Consider the following 17217-nt stretch of genomic DNA (forward strand, 5'->3'; position numbering starts at 1 on the left):
GACTGTGAATAAAGGACACGTGCCTTGTGATGCAGAAAATCTCTCCAAACCGCCCTTAGACCAAATTTGCCACATGCAGATAGAACACTAGATGTATTATCTAGCTAATAAGACCAAGGGGGAAATGTCATTTGCTTAAAAGCACGTACACATTCACCTTGCCTTCCTTTATAAAATCATAAGAATTAAAATAAAAGCCTTTGCTAACATTTTTCTGAAAATAAGTTAGGAATCTGGGAAGTCAAAACAAAATCTTTTTGTTTTATCCAGTTATTTAAAAATAAGGAAGCATACCTTCATAATTAGATCTGCAGAGTCAGGAAAGAACCAGTTCATAGAAATGCTGCCAATGCCAGTGGGGAAAAAAAAGCTTGAGTTTGTCCAATAAACAAATGGCTCTGTGAATGTCTTCTTTTAACAGGTTATTTATCCAGGCTTTTCTCCTGAGCACACATCCTCTAAGACGTCTTTGGAGTCAGGTTTTTCCTTGGGCTATTTAGAACCAACTTTGCTGTGTAGTGAAAACTCAGTTTTGTTTTTCGTTGGTGTGGTTTTTTGTCCATCCATCCACATACCTCGTCCATCCATCTATCCCTCTATTCGCTTATTTATCAGACATTAGTTGAATGAGTCTCCTGGCCTTTGTGTGGTTTCTCTATGCCAGGGACCGTAGTAGGCGTAGAGATTCAGAGATGAAATAGATCGTCTGGTTATCACAGACCTTACAGTCCTAGAGGGGAGCTGTGTCTGCATACTCTGGGCTTTTTAAGACTACCAGAGCCACATCTCCATTAGAAGAATTAGGTATGTACCTAGTAAACGTGATTTATGTAGAACTGGGTAATTCAGAATCTTTTTTGATGTTGTATTTGGCAGGGGGCTGTCTATATTTAACAAATCATTAACCACCCATCATCCTCTTGACCTAAATTAGCAGCAGAGACAGCAACAGGAAGCGATTTCTTCCAGACTTAACCTCTAACCCTCATCTGCTTCTGCAGCCACTTGCCAAGCCCTTTTGACCAACTGTGTGAAGTTCAAGAATCTCTCACTTCAGGATTGCAATAGACGATATCAACCCCAGCACTTTTCTTGACATAGAATTTCTCTGACATCCCAATCGCTTATTCGGTGGAATCAAATTTGGCAAAGGGAAGAAAGTATTAGTATTTAGGTTCAAAATTCAATTTAACTTTCTAGTCTAGAAGTAGCCTGCATCTACCAGAGCAACTAATTGAAAAAAAAGTCTTTCTTCTCAAAAAGTTAGCTCACCAGAATTCAGTAAAACCTAACCTAACAACCCAAATCAATGTGTAGACAATTCATCCCATGAGATTCTGCAAATATTAACCAGCTTCCAAAGCATTTCCTGGATCTCTACCAATTAAAATTTCCTTTAATAGTCCATGAAATTGCCCAGTTAACCACATCTTCACTTGATATTATCATTTAGGCCAATCTGCTTGGAACAGAAATGCACGCCCATTCATGTTTTATAAATATTTTCCTGATGATGAGGGTACTTTTTTTGGGTGTATTGCTCATTTACATTTCGTTTTCAATTAATTGCCTGTTAGAATTCTTTTCCTACTTTTATTTTGAGTTGTTTGGCCTTTCTTGGAATGTGGAGGGCTGTGGGGGTCGTTTTAGATTTTCTAAATTTAAATGAACAGAATTTAAACTTAGAATTTCAATGCTAATCCCCCAAGTGGATTCCTGGTCTTCCCCCTCCCTCCCAACGTGTTTACGCATAGTCTGCCCTACCCGGGGGATGACAACTCCATCCTTCCCATTACTTATCGAAAAGCACCCATTTTCCGTCACCTGAAATGTTCCTAGTAACTTTCGTAAATTTACCCTAAGGACAACTTTGACTCATTATAAATAAAAAACAAAAGCAAAGTTGTATCCAAGTTACAGTGCCTCTCTGCCTTCCTCTACACTTTCAAATCAAATATGGGAGACCCTTTGCTCCTCGTTAGAACCCACAAGGTAGAAATTAGAATGACAACCAAACATTGGTGGTTTGAGATCAGGAAGAAATGCGGTGTTCACCAAGACGCGCAAGAACCAACTGCTGTGTTGTTGTTTAAATTCCACATCTGAACGCACTGTGGAGGAACATTCACTGGGCCTTCCTTCGTGTTACCACAGAGGAACCATCTGTATCCTCATCTGAAGCGGACCTTCCCGCCCCCGCTCAAGAGGGTGCCCCAGCGAGATCATCCTCTCTCTGTTCATCAGTGGCTCTGCCCACTCCTGGGATCACCCCATAAATACACAGACACCAGACACACTGGACTTTCTCCATTAAGAAAACTGACAAACAAAACAACCCAAAGAACAAGAAAACCCTTTCCTTTTCTAGCACCATCGGACCCATTCCTTGGGCTCTAGAACGCTATCAGCCCTCAAGATGCTAAGAACCCTGGAGTATAAAAAGAAGGACAAGACACAGACCATCTTGAAACCAACCCCCGTGAGGGAGGTTAAGACGCAGGGGAATCTCCTTGGGAATTGGGCCATGGGGGATACGGGCAACCAAGTTTTTTTATTTGTCATAGTTTTAGCAATGGGAATTTTATTGTCTCCTTCACATTAAAAAAAACATCGCTAAGAAGGCATAGCTCTTTTTTCAGTCTGGATTTGTCCTGAGACACCCAAACTCATTTCAGAGGCCCTCTGAGACCAAGTGGACTGGGGGCTGCTGCTCAGCGGCTGGGAAACACAGGACTGCCCAGTGAGCTCCGGGTGAGGACCATGGAACAGAACAGGAGGCTGCGGCATGAGGAATTCCAAATGTGAAAAATGAATTAAAGTGGATTCTAATGGTGTGATTACCTGTAAGGTCCTGATCCGTCATTATTCGTGTCATGGGATGGTTTAGGCTCCCCTAAAACAGATGGGGGAGCACAGACTTCTTTTTCAAGAGTCCTTCAGTTTTCTAAAGTGAGCTCTTCAGTGGCTGGCGTGACCCAGTAGTCCTTTGCCGCATGTAAATTTGGACAGAGAGCGTCTTGGCGCATTGACAGTAGTTAAAAGTGTACCCAGCAGATGGCCCGATTGGTTCACGTTAGAAATAGACAGTGTTTGGAGAAGTTCTCACTGTGCATCAGAGGCTTGAAGTCCTGGGGCGGGGGGAGGGGAGAGGCGGCACAAAGTTGCTAAATCTGCCCCACCTGCTCTGCAGGGAGCCCTGGAAGGAACCACCTTCTCCTGTCTGCTGGGGCTTAGCATGTGGTTGACACAGAGTAGGTGCTCAGTAAATGTTTAAAACCAGGCTTCTCCTCTGCTGATGACCCAGTTTCATTAAGGTGGAGAGTCTTAGTCTTGCGCCCTCGGGGATATGCGCGTGGCTCATGGGGGAAGCGGGGTCAGCTCCATGCGCGGAGTGTCCTCAGCTAAGCCCCGCCCATTTGTACCCCTACTCCTACTCACTCCAGTAATTTCCACCAGTGACCTAGGTGCTGTCCAGTGGGAAATAGTGTAGCTGCTTGATTCCAGCTCTCTGGGTGCATGCTCTAAGGTAGGAACCCTCTAGCTTGGGTCATCCAGGCGGTCTTCAGTCTTTGACCCACCGAATATTTCTGATGGATGTACCCCCGCCAGTAGTCCTTTCCCATGAGCTGAGTGCTTTCCGCACCGGAGTGGAGGTAAATGTGTTCGGCTCAGGGCTCACCTTCAACCAAGCGCTGAGGTTGGGGAGCAATGGGATTGTCACCAGATGAACTGGTGTTGAATTCAAAGACTGCTCTTGGTTCCTGCCAATCAGGTGAAGAAGTTGTGCTCCATAAACACTTTGTTTACAAAAACTATGACTAAGCTAAGGGTCAGGCACAGAGAGTTTCCTGATGGCACAGACACACTAAAAAGTGGAGGGTTTTATGAGTTCCTGTCTTTCTTCATTTGCCATTTTAAGGTGTAATTATTTTTTTTTACAAATTGATTCCCTTCTGTGTTTTTTTAAAAACTGTCATTGGAAGTTTATTTGGAGGAAGTAAAAACGTGTCCTCGGTGCAAAATCTTGAACTGGAAGCCATTTTTCAAGGGAATGTGTCACTTCCTGAGCCAGTGTTTGATTACAGAAAATAAAATTGGCCCACACAAGCCAGTTTAACTTCCTGCCATTGTTGAGTTGGCGCAAACGTTTTGTTTATCAAAATGCAACTATTCCTGGTTCCAGCTGCAATGAATCTTCATGACAAAAAACGACTACAAAGTTAGCTCTTGCTGAGTTAGTGCCATTCTTCATTTCCTCTGTTAACGCATTATAATTTAAGAATTATATTTTAGATTGGGAGCTTGAAACGGATTGTTTTTAAAAAGGGAAGTTAGAAGTCTTAGCTTGAAACAAATGAAAATATATCGGGTAATGAAGACATTCAGAGCCTTCTGGAGTCACTGAGGATTGAGGCAGACTTGCCTTTGACCCTGAAGCTTCAGACATTGAACTTGATGTACCAGAAGGTGCTTCAAGCACAGCCAACACACCAGAAGCCAGCAGTGTCAGCCAATCGAGAAGGCATGGATGTTCTTAGAAAGTTATTTGAAAGATGAATTTTGTAATTGTGGCAAAGCAAATATGCTTAAATCTTATTGTCTCCTGTTTAACAAAACTGAATAATAAATTATACCAAACAAGATCATGATGGGATATTTGAAAACAAACCTGCAAGCTTTAAAGAAAATCTGAGATTTTTTTTTTTTTTTTTTTTTTGCGGTACGCGGGCCTCTCACTGTCGCGGCCTCTCCCGTTGCGGAGCACAGGCTCCGGACGCGCAGGCTCAGCGGCCATGGCGTCATGTGGGATCTTCCCGGACTGGGTCACGAACCCGTGTCCCCTGCATCGGCAGGCAGACTCTCAACCACTGCGCCACCAGGGAAGCCCTGAGAATATTTTTGTAGCTAGAAAGGGTAGTCTTTTGCCTAGAAACAATGAATGAAAAGTAAAAGCAATAAAACTTAAGAAGTTGCTTGTCTCTATCATCAAGCTTGGTTTCAGAAATCACTTGAACAGTGAAATTCACCTTACAGGAGAAAAGCTGGTGTAGCCCTACCCAGTCAGTATGACTGATTCTAGTTTGGAACCAAATACAGGCAGCCTTGCTAGAAACATAGCCTTCTCAAATGGCATGATAAGAATGCGTTTTATTCTGATTAAAAGTCACACTTTGCTCAAATAAATGGATAAGAGACTGAGTTTAACTCAATTCTTTCCCTTGCAGTTGGTTGACCCCATTACATAGATCAGTGTTCACAATGCTTATGATGATGATACCTATAAACATTAATTATGCTGCAAAACACCTGATGGTTAGATGTGGCACAGAAATTTTCAACAATGGGTGAGCATTTTTTTTTTAGTAATTTTGCAGAATTGACTGGGGGGGAAATGATGTATATTTAGATGCACTGATTAGGCTACAGTGATGACAGTTGATGTTTTAGTTTGGGTTCCCGAGAAGCATTCCTGTAGGTGAAGATGTCTGTGAAAGTAGTTTATTAAGAAGCGATCCCAGGGCGCTTCCGTGGTGGCTCGGTTGTTGAGAGTCCGCCTGCTGATGCAGGGGACATGGGTTCGTGCCCCGGACCGGGAAGATCCCACATGCCGTGGAGCGGCTGGGTCCGTGAGCCATGGCCGCTGAGCCTGCGCGTCCGGAGACTGTGCTCCGCAACGGGAGAGGCCGCGACAGTGAGAGGCCCACGTATCGCAAAAAAAAAAAAAAAAAAAAAAAAAAGAAGTGATCCCAGGAAAATTGATATAGGAATGAGGAGGCAGAACCAGGAAGGCAAGGATGACAAGTGAGGTGAGCATCAGACGAGGCCCCAGAAGTGCAACTTGGCTCAATCCCTGGGGAAAACCGTGGAGATAAGTACAGTTGACCCTTGAAGATGCAGGGGTTAGGGGTGCCCACCCTCGATGTAGTTAAAAATCTGAGTATAACTTATAGTCGGTCCTCCATGCAAGTGGTTCCTCTGTATCCCCGGTTTTGCATCCTCACAGTCCACCAACCCACAGGTCCTGTAGTCCTGTAGTACTTACTATTGAAAAGATCTGCATATAAGTGGCCCCGTGAAGCTCAAATCCCTGATGTTCAAGGGTCAACTGTTCACATCTCAGAATCATTCCTATTAGTGTAAAGAGAGATGAAGCACTTATACTATCGTTTAAGGGCTGATCCTGGTGTGGGGGAGGTGTAAATTCTCAAGCACTTCCCTTCCTTTTCTGTATATAAGTAAAGTATGCTTCAGCAGCCTGAGGCAACCCTCCAACGAAGAGACATAGATGCCGCCTATTAGGAGTGAAAGCAGGTGTGCGTGAAAATGATAAAGAATCAGAGGATGCGAGCATTGTTGATACATCTGCTAAGGTCCATTGCACAATCTAAGTATATCAAGCACATCTCCCCTCAAATAGCCTGTCCCCTGATTTCTGTGTTTTATGGCAGAGTTTCTCCTAGTTGCCTGGTCAATATCCAGTCCCCCCTTTTTCCTCATTAACAGGACCTTGGTTTTGTTTCAGGCACCAGGTCCCCAGCTAAACTATGCCCCTTTCCAGACTCCCTTGCAGCTAGAAGTGGCTGAGGCGATGCTTCTTCGCCGCTCTTCCGTCCTTTTCACCTTCCTTGTTGAGGCCGGCCTGCAGGGACGTCTTGTGACAGCAGATGGCAAGCATGCTGATCAGGAGGATTGCCACAAAGGCAGTGCAGTGCAAAGATGGAAACGTGGAATGGCCTCGATCCTGGAGGCACATGTACCGGCCTTATTTGGTCACCTCCTAAATTTTTATGTTGTGGGTGAAATAAATTCCAAGCTAAGCTATTGCTGGTGATTATTTTCAGTGTTATTTGCAACTGGAATTATTCTTGGTAAAAACAATATATTGAATAAAATAGACAGTGCTTTTTTGTTTATTTTTGGTCACATTTTAATAAAATGGGAGGTGGCCTTGAATTTTTGTCCTGATCCGTGAATATTAGCTGACTTGATTGGAAAAAGGCACTGGTCAATATTTTCCTATTCATGGTCAAATTGTTTTCCTTCAAGGAGGAAAAATAACAGGCATCACTTGGACAAGGGGAATGAATTCATTATTCATCCAAATGCTAAAGAGTAGCTCACAGAGATGGTTTATTTTAGCAGATGTTTAACACATTTAATCAACAATTTCAAGGGAAAATGGAATACATTTATTGCCGACGACAAGACTGTTGAAATAAAGTTGAGCTTGGGGATTGGATGAAGACAATTGATCATGAAGATGATTCATCGTTGGAGACTGTTGGGTCATTTACATGTGATGAGATTTACTGCATTTGCAGCAAAATAAAGTACATCATCAATCGTCTTTCCTTACTGAGAGATGGTTGTGATGACCACGTGAAAGACTGACCAGGGTGCACTCCCTGGGCTCAGTCCCCAAGCCCCCCATTGTGTGACTTGCGGCAGGTGAAATTGCCAACCTTCCCTACCAGGCTCTGAGCTCCAGGAAAGTAGGATGTGTCCCTTGTTCCTTGTTTTGTCTCTTTCCTTGGCCACATGATGGTCTTGCAAATGTGGAATGAATAATCACAGAGAGGGTCAGAGAACCTTTTAGTCTGCCATATGCACAATTGGCCTCCAATCAGAATATGTGTTTCCTGAGATCCCCACCAGTGGGAGCCTAGACTCTGCACAGTACAATAACCTGGGCAGCGTTGGGGGCATCTCTCATCAGAATTACTCTGGCTCCAGTGGTGGAAAAGTGTTAAAAACACTGATGCCATTGATATTCATGCATTTATGCTAGCCTGGATTCTCGAGATACTGAGCTAACAAGTCAGAAGGAAAAAGGACCTGGATATAGAACCTGATATGCAGAGACAGCTTTTTTTGCAATTCAGTCCAGGTTTGGGGAAGTTGGCAGAATCACTGCACCAGCATTTCTTCTGTTAAGCAACAAAGCAGAAAGAAAATCTTTTGTTCCTTTATGATATACTTAAACTATTATTTTTCATGGTAAAGCATGCATAAATACCGAACTGGAATACAGGATTTACTTGTGATTGAGTGGCAGCAAGAAATTCCCAATTGGAAAAAAAACCAAAAGGAGTCAAAAATTTTTTCCGTCTAGTTATCTTTTAAAGGGAATGAACTGGTATGCCCAGGGGTGTATGGTGAAGGGCAAAGAGGCTCTATTGATATAAAATTTTCCTGAAATTCTAATAGTTCTGAAAAATTAACATTTTATGGATTAAATTTCTTTTAATCTATATAAACCAGCATAGTAGCACAAATGTTTTGAGGGAATAAAAGTTATATAAAGGCTTTAAATTTTTTGTTATATAGCATTACATTCTAGTACTGAAGGATTGGCAGTTACCTGCCTTTTTTATCCTTTCATCTATAAAGGAGAGTAATATAATGGAGAAATAATACTTTTCAAAAACCATGCTGGAATAACTGGACATGTATACCCAAAACAATAAACACTGACTTACATTATGCTCTATTCGAAAATTAACTCTGGGTCAATGGCTGTAAATGTAAAACCTAAAATTATAAAGCCACGAAAAGAAAACATTTGAGGAAAAGCTTTATGACCTTGAGTCAGGCAACGATTTTGGATACAAGAAAAAAATATTCATTATAGAAAACAAAAAGATATTTGGACTGCTCTTTGAAAGATATCATTAAGACAAAAAATGAGAAGACAAGCCATGGACGGGAAAGACATATTTACAAAACACATATCTGATAAAGTACTTGTACCCAGACTATGTGAAAAACTCTCAAAACTCAAAAGTACTGAGAAAAGAAACAACCCCCAAGGGCGAAGGTTTTGACCAGATACTCAGGCACTTTGCCAAACAAGATAGATGGACAGAAAATAAGAACATGACAAGATGGCCAACGTCATCAGTCATTAGGAAAATGCCAATTAAAACTGCAGTAAGGTCCAGGGCATACATTTCACAGCAGCTTTAAAAACAGAAAACAGAAAATATCAATGCTGGCTGAGATACAGAGCAAGGGAAACTCTCATATACTACTGAGGGGAATTCAAAGTGATACAACACTTTGAAAAGCAGCTTAGTAGTCTTTTATAAAATTCAACATATACTTAGTTTTCGTCCCAGCAATCCCAAGCCTATATATTTACCTAAAAGAAACTAAGTGCACAAAAACCTGCACACAAATGTTTGTAGCAGCTTTGTTACTCATTCCCTGAAACTGGAAAAAACTTAAATGTCCATCAACTGGTAAGTGGATGAACAAATTGTGTTCCATCCATATGATGGAATGCTACTCAGTGATAAAAAGGAACAAACTATTGATATATATAAGGACGTGGATGACTCCCAGAGGCATATGCTAATTTTAAGAAGTCAAACTCAACAGGCTACCTACTGTATTATTTGATTTATATGACATTCTGGAAAAGACAAAATCTTAGAAATTAGATCAGTAGTTTCCAAGGGTGAGAAGAGGCAAGGGACTGGTTATCCAAGGGCTACAGGGAATTTGTGGCATGATGGAAATATCCTGTATCTTGAAACTACCACCAAGGTAGTTTCTTTACTATATAAGTTGTCAAAATTTATAGTCATACACTTAAACAGAGTGACTTTTACTCCAGGTAAATTCTCCCACAATAAATCTGTGGGGGTGGGGGAGGAAAGAGACATGATAACCAAGTGCAACGTGTAATTTCAGTTGCATCCTGGGCCAAAAAGAGAAGCATGTAAACAAAACAACATTTTAAAAAACCCAACAGCTATAATGACATTATTGGGACTGTTGGGGGGAAAAAAATCAGTGAACTGTATATTGGTTAATATTATTGTACAAATGGTGAATTTCTTGGACATGATAAAGGTAGCATGATTGTATAGGAGAATGTCTTTTCTTTAGAGTTGCAGGCTGCAGTGTTGAGGGGTGAGAAAATATTATGATGTCTGCAAGTTACTTTCCAAAGTCTTAAATTGTTCAGGGAAAAGACTGTGTGTGTGCTGGGGGGAGGGAGGCGGTGGAGAAGAAAATGAGCAAAATGTTTACAGTTGGTCAAACTAAGTGAAATCTTCATTATACTATTCTTTCTATTTTTTTCTGTAGGTTTGAAATTTTTTCAAATAAAAACTTGGCAAAAAAAAAAATCTGTTAATCCTTTATAATCCAACAGGGACCTTTGAAAAAGTTTATCCTAATAAAAGAATTAAAGTTGTACACAAAGATGCATGAAAAAAATATACTCAACGCTACAAGGTTCATAAAGCTAAAAATTAAAATGTCGGAGATGTCCAACAACACATGGCCCCTGACACCAAGTGGCACTCGATACCTTTTCACTGAAAAAAATGAGATTGCATTAAAAAATAATGGGTAAATAAATTACAGCATAATAACACAATGGAATATTATGCAAACATTAACCATGTCTTGCTAAATATTTAAGGAAGTGGGAAATGCTTATGCTATGTTAAATGAGAAAGAAATCAGGACGCAAAACCTGTATTTATGCAGCTATTTTTTCAAAACACACTTAAAAAAACCATGGAGTGAAAAACCCGGGAAGGTTGGCTCTGGTGATAGGGGTTTAGTTTTTGTTTGTAGTTTGCTCTATTTCCAATTTCCTACACTGAGTCTATTACTTTATTTTATTTTATATTTTATTTTTGCAACCTCTGAAAAAGTGTTTGAATTTAGCAATGCAGTGTATTGGAAAGGAAACAAAATGTATCCAGAAGAATCTCTTAAAACAAGCTTTGCAGGTAATGTGATAACGGGGATGAGATGTTAGAAACTTTGTATATGTTCAACACATGCATGGTGGATTAATTGCTTCACAATAATCTACCTCATTGTAGCAAAGCTTCTGGACTTAAATTGCTACCTTCACTGAGAAAACATTTTCAAATACGCTTTAATAAAATGACAGCACTTTCTAATTGTGTATTACTCTTACCATGTAAAAACAGCATGAAATAAAACCTTCCATCGGATGAAGCAGGAAAAATCCAGTTCTATTTTTCCAGAGTTTTCTTGGCAAAGACGCATGACCTTTCAGAAAAGGTCCATTTGTGCAGCTGAGGTTATCGCATCTCCTGGATGGGGAGGGCTGTGCGGGGGCCCCGGGCAGCGTTGGGGGAGAAACCTGGCAGACCTGAAGCACAGTAAGTTGTGCTCAAGCTTTGAGCCTGGAAGCCAAGGTCCTCGGGTGATGAAGCGGAGGTCAAGAGCGTATAATGTGGGGAAACTGGCCTTCAGGGAAGTGTTGGGGATGCGTTGGCTTTGGGGATTTGATCACTAGAGTGGAGGAGAAGCTCCAGCAGCCCAGCCTCAGGCCGAGCAGAACCAGGAAAGCCAAGCACATCCTTCTGCAACCGGGAGAATTCACTGTGAGGACTAGAGGCCCGTGGCAGTGAGGACCTGGGATGCGTGTAGAAGAACTGGAACCATTCAATAATCGACCACCATCTCTTGCTAAAACGAATACAGTGAATTCCTTTAGGTCTTGATATTATTACAGTGTCAGGTTGATTGGGTGTTAAGAGAAAAGTTTGGCAGTACCCCAGCAAAGATTTTTCAAGCAAATTATTCTTTAGAAAAATTTCAAGAGTCAATTTTTTGAGAGAAAAATTTTTGAATCAAAAATATTTTTAATGTTTTTTCTGGGGATCACTATGAAGGCCTGAGGGAAACTCAAAATAGTTGCTTTGCACCTCATTTTAACATTAACTCTACCATGAAATTCAAGTGCTGTCAGTCATTTATAATATCCTGAAATGGACACTTGCACTTAAATAATGTAACAGTGTTGCAAAAATACTTTCATGCCTGTGAACTCAATTAAGTATTAAGTGTAAAGAGTTCTATAAATCCATGCAGTTAATAAATGATGTTACAGCTTAATGTAGGTGCTTTGGAATCTCTGAGAGTTTTTATCTTCGTATTTTAAATTCATAATGATTCCTCTCCGTTTCTTATTAAAGCCTTTTGGAGAAATGAATCTTTTTATTCAGGAAATCCTTAATATTTTCCTCATTAGTTGGAAGGAAAGGGATCCCAGTGAATGCCGTCTCCCTCCCTCTCTCTCTCTCTCTCTCTCTCTGGCTTCTATCTGAGTTCAACTGAAACAACTGGAATTAAGTTTTAGTGTGAAAATTCAGTTGCTATGATTGCGGTGCACGGGTGGGGCATCTACATGCTTTCCCATACTAAACTCTCACTGTAGTGAGAGCCCTATGTGCGTGGATGAACACGCACGCACACGCACACACACACACACACACGCACACACGCACACACGCACACACACACACACGCACACACACACACACACACGCATAATCATGGCTGTGGGAAACATTCGAATATGAGTACCGCTGAAGTACGCCAGCAATCATCTGAGTCCAACTCTTTCATTTTACACATCAGAAAACTGAGGTTCAGAGAGGGAAGGTAAAGTGCTCAAGTTCACCAATGGGTTTCAGGTGGCCTGAGGTCACTGCCCAGTCTACTTGTCCTTCTGTCCGGCTGTGTGGCGTGGAGGGGGCAGGAACTCACACGTCTGAATATCAGCCCTCCGCTTTGCCCGCTCTGTGGGCTTCTGCACACCACTCATCTTCTCTGAGCTTGTTTCCCACCCCAGAGTGGGGCAGGTGTCCCCTACCTCACAGGCTGGGAGGTGAGAAGGGGTCGTGCATCTCAGAGCTTTTTAGGGGGCTTCACTGGAAGCAGCTTCCTAGAAACGTTCACCGGTCACGTGGCCCTGCTTTTAGCCCCATCGCGCTGACGCTGTACTGCGTGGATGTGAAGGGGACGCAGCCGGCACAGCCAGCCTCCCCGTGGACATTCCTGGGGCACAAGTCTTGCCCCAGCTCGGTAAAAAGGGGCTTTGCAATGAGATAAATGGGGGGGGGGCAGCACGTGTTATTCAGCTTTGGTTAATTCAGCAGTTCCCGAAATGACTGGACCCCATTCACCAACATCCTACTGAATTACGGTGGTCAGGAACACACCAGGCTTTGTGACTCCAGCTCGAGGTAGATAAAATCAAACCAAACCTCAAGAAAACAAAGCAAGAACCAGTTCCAGGGCTGAGATTCTCCAAAATGGCCAGCCCTCGGTCACCCCTCTCCCAGTCTAGGGTTGCTGTGGCTGAAGGGATCCTGCCTCCTGGTCACACTTCCTCTGGTCCCACGAGTGACCCCTACCCACCTTCAGTGCTCACTTGAACTTGGCTTCGGTGGGGCCTCCAGTGCGCTGTTTCTTACTCCCTTGCCTGGAGCCCAGCATTTCCTGCCGTCTCTGAGGAAGAGCCCAGAATGTTCCTGGTGCATGGAACGTGTTCAGCACGAGCTCCACGAGACATGAGCTCCCTCGAAGGCTCCCTGCTCTCCTTGGCAAAGGACATTTCTGAACAAAGTGATGGGCTTCTGCTCCTGGTGTCACGTTTGACCTGATGAATGCGTGTAAGTATTAAGATGGTGACTCCAATTTTATAAAATTTCATCAGGTCTTGAGTTCTGTTTCATGCTTGTCAGATGTAGCTCTTTGGGTTTATTTTTTCTTCTTCTTCTTCTTCTTTTTCTGTTGTTCTGTGTCTTCATACATAAAAGAATCTCAGGTCACTTCAACATGTTCGAAAGCCAAAATAACTTCTTTGGAGCGTGTCATGTACCAATGCAGAGATAAAGCCGGACCCCATTTCAGTGGGCAAGGAAGGACCACCCTCCAAGTCCTAAGGTATTTAGATGCTGCCGCAGGACATTTACTGTGGTAGTCAGGCCCCTAGCCTGGGCTCTCCTTCCTTTTATGGAAGTGAGGGCCACTGTCCCATGAACTGGAGGATGGGCCCTGCGCGCAATTCACGAGACTGAAATCATGAAGTTCAAAGATTCCCACTGTGAACCATCACTGCCCTTGAACACATTTGACACTTTGGCCCAGGGGTGGCCAACACAGGCCTTCTTCAGATCGTTTTACTCTTCAAAGGACTGAAGAGCAACTGGCATTACGAGACGCTGGTAATTTTTATGAAAAGAAGAAAAATTACTTTAAACTAGAAATTGTGCTCCTTTTTAAATGAAGGGGAAATGACTAGCTTATGTCACTAAAAAAAAAAAAAAAAAAGTAGTCAAAACCATTTATTAACCAGCTGGTGGCAGTGTTTTCACGAAGAAAAGATAAAGTGATATTATGCACAATTTACTTCTGATCCATTTTTCAAATGTTCAAGAGGAATGATTTTAGGTCTTTCTCGTTAAAATGCTTAAACGCCAACTAAACAATGGGAATCAGAGTTTCTGACAGTTCTCGAGCAGTTTCTACCACCAGGCAATAATATAAATTGTATGAGGCAAGATTAAAATATTTGGCGTCTTTCCTATTGCTAAAGCCCCTTTGTTAAGGTTTATGTAGATGGACAGCAGTACTGATTGGCTAGGGTTATACTTCCACTGAATGGCTGACCAGTTGACTAGAGCTGTATGACTAAGATGCTTTTTTAAAAATTGAAGTATAGTTAATTTACAATGTTGTGTTAGTTTCAAGTGTACAGCAAAGAGATTCATTTATACATGTGTATATAAATATATACTTTTTCTTTTTCAGATTCTTTTCATTCAGGTGATTACAAGATACTGAGTCCAGTTCCCTGTGCTACATAGTAGGTTAAGATGAATTTTTGATGGCTTAAATGTTCCTCTTCCTATCTTCTGTCAAAAAAGAGAATAGAGTTGTATTCAGCTTTCTTCTCTAAAATTATCCAACCAATCCTTTTCTCACACATCTTCTGCAGACGGCACCACTGAGTCATACGTCACAGACAAGCAAATCACCCTAAGTTTTATTTCTGTAACACAATCAGGTGACAAACAAGCTAGCATCCTTGCCAGTGTTTAAGTTCCATTATGCCAGAAAGGACTGCCAATCAGGTCTGGGAATAACGTTGTCCTCCTACTGAAAGGCACCAAAACTATCCACAGCCTTGACCTCTCCATCTGGAAATAGGATTTTACTCCTTCTCCAAGGGACTGAATCCTCCCACCTGTATGTGCTACTGGTACCTTCTGCCCTGTCTCCATCTGGGAATTGGATCCTAAACCCACGCAGGTACTCAAAGCCAGGGCCTCTACCCAGCAGACAGCCTGACCCCTGGGCCCAGCAGGAAACACTGAGCAGCACAGAGCAACTTGTCTGTCTGTATCTCATCCCTCCTCAACTAGAATCTATGTCTTCCTACTCTCCCTGGGATCAGAATTGGGTTATTTTGTGTTCAGAGTTTGATTTCCAAGGGTATGTTGATCCAGTTGGCATTGCATTTAGGACCATCTTTATTCATTGTCATTGCAAATCTCCCTTGTTCTCCCTTGCTCCCTATAAGATGCAAAGCCCTCCATATGGATGGAGGATTGCGGTCACCTGCCCAGGATTGCACAGCAAATTACAGGAAGGTGAAACTGACAGACTTGGATTTGCAGTTTTCAGTCCATGAAAACTATTGTGTGTGAGTGAAGGGCACTTTGTCGATTTAAATTTGCAGAAGTATAAAACCTGCTCCAGGAACGGGAGTGGCATGACCAAGAGCAGATGGGCCTTGAACACTTTTCTGCAGTTACTCCAATCTTCACACTCTTCAATCTCACATAAGCTTGCAAAGTTACTAAGCATAATGCGTGCAACAAAAGCTGTCGTGAAGAGCTTCCAGCAAGGCCACCTGAGGACCTGAGAATCCAGTATCCTGTGGGATTCGCAAAATGGCCATCAGAGAGGAGAAAGCTTCCAAATGCCCTTGAAAGAGACCTTGGCCGATAGTCCAGGACACTTATGTCCTCACGGGTGCCGGTGCCTGGAAGACACTCAGCATTTGACGCAGAGTGGTTGTAATTTGGTCTTAGCTTCAAACCATTGAGTGGGAGCCCAAGAAGGCATGGGGGCAGAGTAGCTGTCTTCTAATGTTCCTAAGGGTTATCGATCAAAGAAAGGAGCTGACTTAAATAAGTGGCTGATTCCAGCTGAGTGTTTGGAAGGGCTTTCTAACAATTCAAACCACCCTCTAGATATTACACAAGTGAGAACATTCCTACATGAGGCATTAGAATGATTTGAGTGCCTGGGTTCAACTCTTTACCAGCTGGACGATCTGTTGAAGGTTATTTAACTCCTCTGATCCTCTGTGTTACCTGCTCATCCTACTTTTTAGGACTGCTATGCTGGCCAAGTAAGAATACGTGTGATGGGTCCAAATTTGAATTGTAAATGGTATGGCTGGAAGCGGTCATCTTTTCTAAAGGGTGGAGCCAGGGGCTACCAAGGTTATAGATGAGGCAATTCATTGGGTAATAATAGTTTCATTCACTGAACCACTAAAATATACCAGACATTGTGCTGTGCTTGTTTACATGCTCTCAGATAATCCTCTCAGGAATCTTTGAAAGAATGTTGGAATCCTCATCTCGTAGATAAGGCAATTGGGGCTTAAGATATGACATCCATTGCCCAAATGAATAGTCACGCTGAAATCTGAACCCAGATCCAGGGAAGCATTTAGGTTACCTCCCACTCAGCTTCTCTCAGTCTCTTGACTAAACCCCTTTTAATCAAGAAAGAGGGTTGATATTCAGTGATTCTGACAGGGTCACTTGCAACGCAAAGTAGAAGGAGGATGGTACAAAGATGTGGGCACCTTATTACAAGTCTCCTCCTACTGAAGTCAAATAACATGCAGGAGGAGACCAGCATCAGTTTAAAGGTTGCTTGCCTGTTACTATTCCACAGAGCTGCTCTGTTCCTCTCTCCCACATGGCAGCCAAACCTGCAAGTGTTTAAGGCTTGAGAAGATCAAAAGGCTGTCTTCAAAAATCTGTTCTAAATAGCTGTAAAGTACTCCTTTAATCTGAATTGTAAATTCTGCAAACATAGCCGTGATCTCCCAAGTGTACCACAAATGTGTGAACAGCTGGGCAAAAGCAACACTGGTGTTAATTGACTCACCTCAGACATGTCCGTCTTAGCCCAGCCTAAATTGGGAGAATTTTCCTGTGATATTCATTTGGTTTTTTAATGAATGATTATAGTCAGTTCAAGAGTGAGCTAAAGCTTACAATTACTGCCATGAGGAAAGGAGGGAAAACATGCCAATGCACACATGGTAGACCAAATCGTGCATTCTGAAAACTCTGCAGCCTGAGTTCCAGAGCCTTGGATCCATCAACCAAAGGGTGGTCTGCCGAG

Source organism: Tursiops truncatus, chromosome 16, assembly GCF_011762595.2.
Source record: "Tursiops truncatus isolate mTurTru1 chromosome 16, mTurTru1.mat.Y, whole genome shotgun sequence".
Taxonomy (NCBI): domain Eukaryota; kingdom Metazoa; phylum Chordata; class Mammalia; order Artiodactyla; family Delphinidae; genus Tursiops; species Tursiops truncatus.